This window comes from Bidens hawaiensis, unplaced genomic scaffold (genome assembly GCF_021521415.1).
Source record: "Bidens hawaiensis isolate Kalapana, Puna unplaced genomic scaffold, B.hawaiensis_p1.1 tig00014906_1, whole genome shotgun sequence".
Taxonomy (NCBI): domain Eukaryota; kingdom Viridiplantae; phylum Streptophyta; class Magnoliopsida; order Asterales; family Asteraceae; genus Bidens; species Bidens hawaiensis.
Window position 1 is genome coordinate 315,561 of NW_027492322.1, and position 13,314 is coordinate 328,874.

Below are 13,314 nucleotides of genomic sequence, written 5' to 3' on the forward strand. Positions count from 1 at the left end.
CTTTTGTTGCTCTCCACGGAGCTTTCGGACTAATAAAAATATGGTGCAGAAAAACCAAAATCGAGATGAATGGAAGATGCCTCTGTCACTCTTTTTTCTCCAATTTTCAGTACGAAGTTACTGGCTCTAAGAAGGCAATTGCGCTAAGTATAGTGTCGAACAAGTTGGTGTAACTGTTGAGTTCTACGGTGGTGAACTCAATGGAGTCAGTTATAGTGATCCTGTTACTGTCAAAAAATATGCTAGACGCGCTCAATTGGGGGAAAAAAGTGGAGGCTGTACACCTCCTTTTCCTGGGATTGTAGTTCAATCGGTCAGAGCACCGCCCTATCAAGGCGGAAGCTGCGGGTTCGAGCCCCGTCAGTCCCGACGCTGGATTCAAAAAATACATCAAATCATCTCTCCATTTTCTGTGAAAAAGGACTTCCCAGGCCTCCGGTAGCACAGCCGAGACAGCGACGGGTTCTCTGCCCCTGCGGGGATGGAGCGACAGAAGTTTTGAGAATTCAAGAGAAGGTCACGGCGAGACGAGCCGTTTATCATTACGATAGGTGTCAAGAAGAAAGGGGACGTGCTATATCCGAAACGTACGAAATCTAGTAAATAGCGTAAAGGCAGATGAAAATGGCTAACCCAATAGCAGATTCCGCAGCTGCCACCGTTGGAACCAATGAAGCAAATGATTGACCCATCATATCATCCGAAGAAACGGAAAAAGGGTTTGCTCTTAAAGACGAATCTGCTGGAACCATGGGATACAAGGCTATATAGGAAAAGAGAGAGAAGGATACCTGATTATGACGCCTGAATAGAGCTTATAATTCGATGAATGGGGAGTTATAAGGGTTTCGACTCTGTTAAGTAGGCGTAATAATATGATGTCAGGCGACAGCCACGTCCGTTCCTAATCGACGGTTGCGATGCAAATTTCTCGGGATAAACATGACAGTTGTTATCTATTCACACCTGCCATGTTTGGGGGTAATTATTGGGATCAGGATTCTTGATCCTTGAGGATCAGCTATTCTTGACACTTGTTGCCAGGACTAAGGATCCTGGTTGTTTAAAGGATCCTCAATAGTTAATTTCAAATATATTATAATCTTTTTTTGCAGGTATTAGAACGTGTTTACTGGCGTTCTTATTTTCACGGAAGGAATATTTTACTAAGTCCTCCCAGCTTATCCGTCCTCGCAAATAGTTGGAGAAGTGGTAAACAAACGTGGCCATATTTATAGGAATTAGTTAGTAGACGTTATAATTTTTTGTATATATATATATTGAACCATGGCTGATCACACACAACATATAACAAATCTAGAACTCTCAGCAAGAACACTTTGTAATCACAATCAGCTTTGATTCCATCTCTTGTAATCTTTTTGAGCTTAATATATTCGGTAGTGATAGTTTTCACTACCCGAGGTTTTTATGCCGGCGGGATACTAGTTACCAAGGGCTTTTCCTCGTATAAATCTTCGTGTTCATTGCCTATAATTGTTACTTTGATTATTTTGTTCATACTAGCATCAATCCTCACTTACGAATTTGGTTTATTGATCCTTAGCCCGATTTTTAACCAAAACAGGGGCCAATTTTGATATTAATGTAAGTTCATTCGCTATGGGATGTTAGCAAATGAACCATTTCTCTAGGGAATGTTAGCGAATGGGAGGTTAATGTAAAAGGCCATTCATTAGGGGGATGTCTAGAGAATGGCGTAGCGAATATGACTCATTCGCTAAGCTTGTTTAGCGAATGAGTCGTCTATGTATACCCATGTAACCTTATTATAATTAACGATCTGATTTTTTTTTGTTTAATCCCGTCTCATTACTCTCGTTACGCTACCCGATTGTTCTCTCAATACACGCACAAACACACACCGAAACCCTAACTGTTTAATATCGATCATATCATAAGACTAAATCCTTAAGTTTATGAATCATGATGATAATCGTGTCTCCTCATGAATTGTATTTAAAAGACAATTTTGAGTTTTCTAACACATGAACCTTGTGTATTGTTGCTTGCAAAACTCATAAAACCAATTTTGCCATTTTCTCCCCTGTTATATATAGTATATATAGATATTGTTATTATTGTAGTAAACAGTGGTTTCCGTCCCTGGGGATTGTCTAAATATGCGGTTTAGTCAAATAGTTTCAAATTTGTGATTTTCGTCCATATGGTTTCATTTCAGTTGCAATTAAACCACCCGACCCCACTAACCCCGTTAAGTCTGATCGTTAAACCCATCAACGTGAGGGTCATTCGCAAGCCTTATGACATGAGGGGCTGGGGTGTATTTGGGGAAAAAAGGACAAAACTACCCCTCACGTGTTGATGGGTTTAACAACCATGCCTAACGGGGGTTAGTAAAACCATAGGGATGAAAATTACAAATTTGAAACAATTAGACTAAAACCGTATGTTTAAACAAACCATAGGGACGAAAATTAAAGTTCACTCTTATTATTATTATTATTATTATTATTATTATTATTATTATTGTTTTGTTGTAAGGGAAAGAAAGTAACGTCAAAGTTATGTTGTTTGAATTTGAAAGTAGAGGGGTCAAAAGAGTTCTAGGGTATTATTTATATATTTACGACTGACTGACGGCAGGCAAGCCTTTCACTTTACTTTGATTGATTGTGTTTGTTTTTGATGGTCTGGTCGAGAGCAAAGGGGAAGAGGAAGAGCAGTACCGATTCGGGAATGAGGTAAGCAAGTCTGGTTCGTTTAAGGGTTGGTTCATTGGGGATTCGGGATTTAGATTGAACCCTAAATATCTCGTTTAATAAAGGGAAGGGGGTTGTGGATTATTAGTTTTGTGAGTATTAATTTGTTTGCAGCAGCAATATATTATTATTATTATTATTATGTCTTGTGAATTTTGATTCATCTAACTGTTATTCTTCTGCTGCTGCTTTAATATATAGAAATAGAAACAATTTATTATTATATGATGAATGCATCGTGTGCAAGAGATTAGAAAGATCCTGCCACCCAGGCTGTGTGTTTGTGACTTTGCTGGAGCAGCAGCAGCAGCCGGAGTCTTTTATAACCCCCTTAGAGCTTGAGGCCTTGTGTAGTTTCTACAATGTTTCTTTCATTGATGGCCTCGCCAGACCTCCCCGGACTTTGAAGAGTTTGGAGTCCAAGCTCAGCGATCTCTATTACCAATACCGTTTTTACCAAAAGGGTAACTTCACCAAGTCCATGGAAACTCATCTCCGTAACCTTTTGGATGCATTTGACAAGGAAGAGGAGGTGCTCCAAGCACTATCCAAGACCACCACACCTCAAGGAACTACTCTACCAGATCTGCAAGCTACATTGCTTGTTCTTGAATCAAAGAAAAGTTTGATAAAAATGCTAATCGAACTCGAACTTTACAAGTAAAGCTGGTAATCACTGATTTTGGTTCTTACTTGAATTTGAATTTTTTTTTTTAATTCCAATAATGGGCCCATCCACAATTTTGAAGTCAGTAGACAAACGAAACGGTTTACTGCTACTTTTAAATGAAAAAACACTATTTATGTTCATGGATGCTCAAACGCTAAATCTGGTTGTGTATTCATCTAGGTACAATACAATTACAATTTAGTCTTTGTTATGAAATTAAAAGAAATATTACTCATTACAGTGTGGTCCGGATTTAATAAAATTTTAGGCCAACAGATATATGTTCACATTTTCTTTTAATTAATAATGTTCCTTTGTGTATGTTCGTCTATGTTCATGTGCCGTTCGTGAATAGTATAAAACGAAACAAATGACCATATACAAACTTGAACACACTCGGTTTCTTAGCAAACGAACATGAACAGGAAAACCACGTTCGTTTAATTGCTGGTGTTCGATTATTTGCACGGTTAAAGTTTGAAAGATTGAGCATGACCCGAATAGTTTTCATCTTATTTATGAATTCCAAAAAATGATTGCTTAATGTGTTCCTAGATGGTAATATCAGGGAGCATGCCTATGTGTTCCGAGTATTGTGTTGCTGTTTGTTTTGACTTCTTTGAGAGGTCAAAGGTGTTGACTTTGTTTTATGATGGTGATTGTGTGCAGTTTGTTGCTGCTGCTGTGCATGGATGGAGATGCTGAAGAATGGAATCTCATCGTTTGTTTATCTTTCTGCATGATATTTTGGACTTGTAATGTGCCTAGTAGTTTCTTTTCTGCTCATATTGTAATGGATCATGAATCTCTTGCTTAAATTATTGGTATTATTAATTTACTTGTGGGAAACCCGCTCGTTTGTTTATTACCTGCGAGTGCCATGCATGCAATTTTAGTGTGATAGAATCTCATTATGCAAAATCCCCTTTTAAGAAAGAATTTGTTTTCTTTAAAGCAGCTTTTATGAGCATTGTTTTCATTTCTAATTTAAAATTTTCATTTTCTTGATGGATCCACTTGCCTTTTATATTCTAGAAACCAATTTTTTTGCAAACTATTCAACACACTTACTTTTCTTATAATATAGCAAAGATGCAAGTTTAGATATTTAATAATCTGGTATGATTTCAAAAAATTGGGAAACTAACGAAGGAGATAATTATATTCCTGTGGGATGGTAGCGATGGGTATAATCTTGGACAAAAGTCAAGGAGGTCTAGGGGTTGGAAGTCTTAAAGCGACTAATGTTGCATTACTTGATAAATGATGAGCGAACGTCACTTCGGGTGAAGACTATCAACCATTCCGGTTTGTGGTACGTGGAGAAGCATCGGGTGACGATTCAATATTGGGTGACCAGTTGTGTTGTTTGAGTTGGGAATACCAAGACATTTTGGTCAAAGATTGCTACCACCTGGTTAACAATGAAAGAAGATGGTTATGGCCTTTATGGAGATGGAAGAGAACTCCCAATTCAATAGCATAAAGCATCCGTTGGTCGAGGTGAATTTTTGGTTAAACTCGGTCTCAATAAAAGTCAATTGTTTTTATATGGAGACTTTTACCTGACAAAATATCTATAAAAAAGGCATTATTGTCTCGTGGCATAAACTTAGGTGACAACATTTGTGCTTTATCTGGTTTACTCTTCGCAGTACCTTATGGTAAGGGTCGCTAAGTGAATTTGGTCAATTATATCCACAGTAGGTAAAACTTTCAGGATTCACAAACTTTTAGTTGGTCAAAGAACTGTTGGATTACCCGAACAAGATTGGAAGGAGCAAAGAGGAGTGCTTGATAATACAAGCAATATCAATGGTTGCGTGTTGGATGATTTGGAAGATAAGGAATAAATTTTTTTTTCCAAAAATAAGCCGGTGCCAGTGAACAAATTGGTGATTGATATTATGGCAACATCTTTCCTATTAGGCTCCGTACTTTTGATATCTGTGCTCTCCAAACAAATTGTTAGTTATGGTCAGGCGGTTATCTTGGTGATGTGGTTTGGTTGTCTTTTGTCGGAGTTTGCCTGGGTTCGATACCTGCCAGAGATAAATATCTCGGTGTTTCGTCTTCCGTTCTTTTACGTCACTGTTGGTGGGCCATGGTGTTACCCTTCCGTTTGTGTGCCCTTTAACTCTTTCTTAGTTTCTTTTTTATATACATTGTTTGATTTTTCAATTGCATAATGCATATATCCTTTCGTTTCTAATCAGGTTTCTGGCAGCTACATCTTTTATACATCTTTACTGCTTTGCTTTAGGTTTCACTAATTTCATATACTTAGGGTTTTCCAGGTATTTTGTATGTGTTTATGATTATAACACTACTTTTCGGGAAAAAATTTCCAAGTTACATATTAATTTTAAAGTTTGGTTTCAATTTGTAAACACGAGTATATTTGAAATAATTCAGTTTGGATATTACCGAATAAGCATGACTAAAGATCAGCAAAGTATTCAATTCAGTGTATAACGCATCTCACATAGTCAAATGCTGTTCAATTTAAAAGCCAGAGTTTCAGGTCATAAGCTGCAAAAGGCAGTTTTGGAATTTAGTCTATTTGAACCAAACTTCTTGTTTGAAATTTTATAGTAAGGTGTGATAAAAGATTTTATCTTTAAAAGCCACATACTGCAACAACCTTTTGCAAATTGTTAAAGAAAACAAGAATGCTACGCAATTTGCAATTAGAATTTTGGATTAGAAGCATAATCCACATATTGCAGCAACTTGAGGCTAAAAGTTATCATGTTTTGTTACATATAAGAATAGAGATTGGAAGTGCTTTCAGTTTGAAAGTACCAACGTCATTTTTGGCAAGGTCCGCCCCATTCAAGCAATTTACAAAATTAAATTGCCAAGTGGCAAAATTGGAATTTTGAAAGGTCTTATCAAATTTCATCATTACGGATTGCAGATTGTCATTAAAAAAGGGGTTGTTTTGGAATTTTCTTTTTACCCAAAAAGGGGGCTACGGGTCTTTTGAGTTTGGTATCCTGTTTCTTATTCACCTTGCAGACAGTACGGAGGAGACATTATTCGATTGGTAGCCTGTTTAGACACTGAATTTGAATCTGATTTTGCAACTGTCAAGAAATGAAGTTACATTTATATAGTGACATGTCTTGGTTTTAAATTAAGATATCTGCTACTGTTATATTGCTTTTATTTGGTGTTCTGAAGCAAATTTCTAGATTGCAGAATTCCCACCATCAAGAGTTTGAGATGGAGGTTAAGAAGGTGGTTAAAGATGAAAGTCAATATCTTCGTTAATCACTGCAGTTACAGCCTTATATAAGCTAGAGAATGGTAAGCTTATAAATCTTCATCTTTTTTTTTTTTATAAATCATATGATCATCAATTTAGTACACTTTGATGCTGGCACAAAACAGGTCACAGCTCACAGGTTAAATGATGTTGTAGGGTTGGGTTGACCCATGGGCAACCAATATAATAAACATAATTGTAAAAATTATTTTTGTTAGTATTTTTTTAATACGGAGTTCATGTTTTGTGTATGATTGTTAGCAACAAGAAGCCAAAGGAGTATAGATTGAATGTAGCTGCCATCCGACAGGGTATGTACATGCAGATAAATAAAATGTTATCCCGGTTTGGTCTGTATATTGTTCTTTTGAATTAAATTTAAACTTCGAAGTCGAGTTAAAACAGTCGCGCCATCTATGACTGAAAATGGTCATATTATTGTACTATTACTTGAAAATTACCAACAATCTGTTTTGAAACTTCTACTACAGATAAAGCATCAACAGTTTATCTAATTCGGGTGTATATCAAACAATTTTCAATCTTTCAGCTTTAAATGAGGATTTGAGGCTATATATGTGGTTACATATTATACTTTTAATGTCAAAATTAAAATCCTTTATACGTCAATGGATCCTAATTATGAATCCTTAATATGCATTAAACCACATTATGCAGCGATCTTCATAGGGAGTTAACATAATTTAATTTAAGAACGCATGACAATATTTCACATGAGTTTTAATAAACTTTGTGTAGATTAAGCTTCATGTTATAAACCCAAATTAATATATCGTAACAAATCGATATAACCTATAACCTGATGCAGCAGCGGGTTGCCTGCCGAGTCAACAATTGCAACGTGTTCATACCCCCTTATAACTTAGGTACCTTATGTAACATGCAATGTTATAGTAAATTAGATTGGTTGTTTTATGTTATGGCAACTCATGCAGCTAATATGAGTGTCTTTAAAGAATGCCTCATTAGGTTCTGCAAAAGAAAGCGATTGCAATTTTGAATATGGAATCATTTGAGTTATGCATAAATATTTAGCCTATGTTTCTGGGTCATTTTTTCCCTCCTTGTGGAGAGGAGCTTCAATTACTAATGGTCGTATTTTTTTTGCCCTTGTGTGGTCAGATTATAAGACTCGCTACACATTACAGCCCCAACTCAACGCGCCAAGTAAATAACTAGTTGATTATAAACAGGATTCGAAGACCGAGCTTGGTTTGGGAAAATTGGTGCATGTTTAACTTTGTCAACTTTCCACTATAGTTTGCTTGGGTGTTCTTGTATCGTTTGTTTTGTTCTCTTTTATGTTTTGTTACTCTTTAATTTGTTTGTACCGAATTTGCTCGTTCCTAATGTGAATTATAAGAGCATTCTTATCCCATCCATCATCTTCTTTCCTATCTTTAAATTTTAAAAAAGTCTACTAAAAACTAAGAGCATTCTCATCCAACCCCTTATTTTGTGTAAGGGGTGTTTTTATAATTTATAGAGTGATTTAGGGTGTTGTGAATGAAAAATTTTTATATTTTAGAAAAAGTAGTGATTTTTATGTATATTTGAAAAGTTACTGTTCATCCCCTATAATTTTTTAATATATTTTGAGAGTGGTTGTGAGTGAAGAAAAAAGAAAAGGTAATGATAAAAGGTATAAAAAGTATTATTTAATTGAAATTGAGAGAGAAAATGTAACGAGTTTTAGTGTAATTTTTGATATAGAGATAGAGAGTAGGATGAGAATGCTCTAACTTCATTCCATCCACTATTTGTTTTACCCCAACCTTAAATTATAAAAAGTTGCTATACCAACTTTTTATATATAAAAAGTTACTATTCATCATTTTTTAAATTATTATGAGTATATATAAACGAGAAATATAATAAAATAATTGTTTGTGAGTATGATAAAGATAAAAATGGTGTGTGGGTTAAGGAAGATTTTAAAGAATGAGTATTAAATTTTGAAAAGTATGAATTTTAGTTAAATTATAGGATAAAAATGATAGATGGAATGTGAATGCTCTAAGACTATCCCACATTCACAAACCAACCAAACATAATCTTTATTATAAAACTAGCTTCTTACTCTTTCAACTACCCAACCCAATCAAAACCAAACTTTTCATAATAATTAGCCACCCAACATTTATTATTTTTATTTAGTAAATATAATTTATAATTGTTTTTTAAGTGAATAGAAATATAAAAAATAATAGTTTTACTTCAAAAATAATATATATATATTAAAAATATTAAAAAAAACTACATCAGACATATTTAAATAATTAATATTAATTATATATTAAAATAACAATGAACTAACCCATTTTTAATAAAATTTATACATGTACGTTCACAAAATAAATTGAACAAGGCTGTGTTTTTGGATTTTTATAAAAACTTAGCTATGAAAAGTTATTAACAAAAATCAAGATTATATATAAAACTAATCATTGTAAAAGAATAAAGAAAAAAAATTAAAATCCACCCACTCATGTTATTATTACATGTGACACCAATATGAGTTAGAAACTAGTTTGCTCTAGCAAACAGTTTGCCATCAACTCAATGTTTTTTAATTTTTTATCTAAATAGTGGGATAAGGGAAAATTCCCAAAATAACCCATCTAAAAAATGGGTTTCCAACTTTGTTCCTCCAAATTCAAGTTTTCAATTTTGTCTCATAGTTATCTTGTCGCCGATGACGTGTTAGGGAATACCGACGACGTGTTGCTAAACGAACCGGAGAACGACACGTGGCAGGAATCAGGTGCTAACGTAGGGTTGAAGATGCATTTCTGGTGTTAACGCAGGGTTGAAGATGCATTTATGGTGCCAAACGCAGGGTTGAAGATGCGTTTCCGGTGATAACGTAGGGTCGACGATGCGTTACGTATAACTTGTTGTGACCCTACGTAACGCATCGTCGACCCTACGTTAGCACCGGAAACGCGTCTTCAACCCTACGTTAGCACCAGAAATGCATCTTCAACCCTACGTTAGCACCAGATTCTGGCCACGTGTCGTTCTCCGATTCATTTAGTAACACGTCTTCGGTATTCCCTAACATGTCGTCGGCGACAAGATAACTATGGGACAAAATTGGAAACTTGAATTTGGAGGGACAAAGTTGGAAACCCATTTTCTAGATGGGCTATTTTGGGTGTCCAGTTGGATTGTTTGAGTTGGGAATACAAAGACATTTTGGTCAAAGATTGCTACCACTTGGTTAACAATGAAAGAAGAGGGTTAGACCACTCGCTATAGGGCGCCGTGGAGGAGTGAGAAGGGCGCAGTGGAGGAGGGAACATCGCTAGGAGGCGCGGTGGAGGGGGGAGCGGCCATTCAGATGACGGGCGCCATTGTAGAGCTCTCTCTCTCCTCTCTCACATACACACATACATATATATGCATATATATATATAGGGGGCGGTTAACGTACACTAATACCTTATCGTATATTAGGTACGATAATCCAGAACGTACAATTCCACACGATTAAATTATTTGATACATTAATACGATACTATACGGCGGTTATCAAAAGGGTAATTCCGTCCAGAACATACAAGTATACTCCCCCAAATCTAGTCTTTCAATTCCCCAAATCGTTGTTCTTCATTATTGTACAATAACCCACCCCTAAAATCGAGCGTCCCATTATCGACATAACTAATTGAATTTGCAGGTCGTTATAGTTGAATTAATCATGTTTCGAATAGTATTTCTTTGAATTAATTTGATTAAAAAGGTACGCTTTGAGTTAATTATCTAACCCTAAAAATGTTCGTTACCTGCAAATAAAACAGAATGTTTTATCAAAACGTATAAGAAGAATCACAATTTAAGGTAGAGTTTCAACCTAGAATCACAAATAAAATGTATAAACCTAGAATGTATTAATAGAACGTTTAAAGGTTTAAAACGTATAAGGAAGAATCACAAATAAAACATTCTAAAAACCTTTAAAGGTTTAAAACGTAACTAAAAATAAGAACTAAAAATCCTTTATACATTCTAGGTTGAAAAAGTAACTTAAAATCATTTATACGTTCTTGGTTGAAAAAGTAACTAAAAATCATTTATACATTCTTTTATCATTGAAATTCCTTTAGAACGTGTAAAGGTTTAAAACATATTAACAGAACGTTTAAAAGGTTTAAAGCTAATACGTTCTGTTAATACGCTTTAAACCTTCAGCTAAAACATTTTTAGCTTTAAACGTTCAATGTCAAAAACCCATCATCCAGAACTCAAAAATTAATCGATTGAAGCTTCAAATTAATGATTAATTGAATTGATTTCAAAGATTAACCGATCAACTGGCTTCAATTTTAATTCAACTAAACAAACATATGACGAGTTTTGCGTTTTTCTAATGAGTTTGTTGTCGACGAAGATGATGGTGACGAAGAGTGTTGATGGCGCCGGCGAGCGGAGGTGATGGAGGTGTGCTGATGTCGGCGACTGGTGGTGGAGACGGAATGAGGGAGAGGGACGAGCATATGAGTGTAATTGTGATTTTGGGTTTTGAAAATCTAACGATTGGAAGTGTCGCATACGTAATGTATGATAAAGGATTATTGTATTTTATCCTTTATCTATATATCTATATCTATGTTACGTATAAAACATACAGAGAGGACAATATGGACATTTGACAACTTTAAGACGCAGAGGAGACGCCGCTAAACTTAAATAGGGGTGCTCTCCGGTGACAAACAACTCATTTAAGACGACGTTATAATTGACCTTCCTGCAACTGTTATCAATCAATTGTCATCAATACATCAAACGCCCAATTAATGAGGGTTTAGGGTATTGATTTTGTATTGAATGCCCTGTTCTCTTAAATCGTGGTAATGATCGATTAGCTATTATTCCTATCAATTTAGGTCACCGCCAAAGACTATCAATCCATACTCAGGCGACGTTACAATTGATCACCAACGAGGCTAACCTTCAATTGCTTTCAATACTATCAATCCTAATCAATTCCTTTTAATCGATGTCAGTTACGATTACTTTTGATTCTCGGTTGAAATACAGGACCCGAAATCCCAGTTGTTTCATTCAATTGAATCCAAGTACGATCTCATTCAAACATCATTATTTAGTTGTGCTTATCGCTTTTTGATTTACCTACAAACTGTTTGCGTGCTGGCCAGTTAATCGGTGTATTTCAACCACGATGGTGTGGGTACTCAAGTTAGCCTCTTGTTATATTATATTAATTTAGTTAAATAGAATATGTGTTGTGGTTTTGTTTTGAAATTTTGATTTGATTGTTGTGTTTGCCAACCAGGAGATTCAAGAAAAATGGTGCAGGGTAGGATCTTGCAATATTTATTTTGAGGAAGCAAAAATGGGTTACTGATTTGTTTGTTGGTTTGATCTATTTGACTTGTCTTCTTCTTGATATAAACAGAAATCTTGTTGATGCTTCTTTGATTTTCTTGATAGCTTTCCCTATTTTGAGGCTGCAACCATTTAGTTATAGAGTTTATTTTCCAAAATGGTATCTCAAAGGTTTAAGAACAAGCCCTGCAACATTTGGCGTATTCACAGGCAAGTGTGCGAATTTGGATTACAGTCGTATCCACGGTTTCTTAATATTGGATACAGGATGCATTAAAGATGCTGGAATCGGAGCTTATTAATAATCTCGGGTTGGATTCTGCAGTTTATAAGGGTTTACTTGCTTGGGTATGCTACTTTCCTTCCCATAAAAATGGTTCATTTAAAATGGGGTCATTTTAAAAAGGTATCAATCTGCTTGAGGTCACATGTTATTTTAAAAAGGTATTGATTTGGTTCGGTTCAAAGCAGGTCATTGTAAAAAACTATCGGTTTGGTTCAGGTCAAAACGGGCCATTTATTTTAAAAAGGTATCGGTTTTGTTTCTTAGAACCCTTGTTAAATCAAACCCACCTAACCTGAGCAGTTTACTAGGCTTAGCTATGGTGCTTCATCGAACTGTTTTCTCGATTCTGCTCTCTGTCTGCGTATGTTTCTGTCAAGGCATACTTTAGCCTATGTTTTCATTATTATCATTTATTATATTCTACACAAATTTGTCCACTGAGGCGTTGAGTTTATTGTGAAACTATCAAAGTTTGATATGATAGACCCATTATCCCATTAGATTAAGGATCAATGTTAAACTTGTTATCTATGCCAAAACATCCAGAATCTTTTCAATATGTGGCATGAGTGCTACTTTTTGAAAGAACATGGCTGGATGGTGTGGCCAATCAAAATAATTTAAATACACCTTCAAACTATACTTAGTTGTATGAGTTTTTTTTAAGAAGAAGATTACCTTTTATTATCTATTTGTAGTGTTATTTGAATATTTACACTTAGGTTATTTAGTGGCTTCAGAAAAGATAAGGTGTTTGAAATTAAACATTAGGACAAAAGTAGGTTTACTTGCTGCAGGAATTTTTAGTTCACCAAGTTTATTTTTTGTTTCATTAAGAGGAGCCTTATGTTTTCTATCTTTTGGAAGGCGGCTACTGCACATTTTGTGTGCATGGTTTTGGCCTTTCTATATTTTTCTTTCAGGTTAGTTAATGGGAATGTTACATCACAAGAACTTTTTAAAATTATTA

The 13,314-nt window shown here is 35.2% G+C and overlaps 1 non-coding gene across 1 annotated transcript; it reads left to right on the top strand.

Moving 5' to 3' along the window:
• Positions 1-295: 295 nt before the first annotated feature.
• Positions 296-369, top strand: TRNAD-AUC (transfer RNA aspartic acid (anticodon AUC)). The gene has a single exon. It is a non-coding gene; the product is annotated as a tRNA-Asp (tRNA).
• Positions 370-13,314: the final 12,945 nt, after the last annotated feature.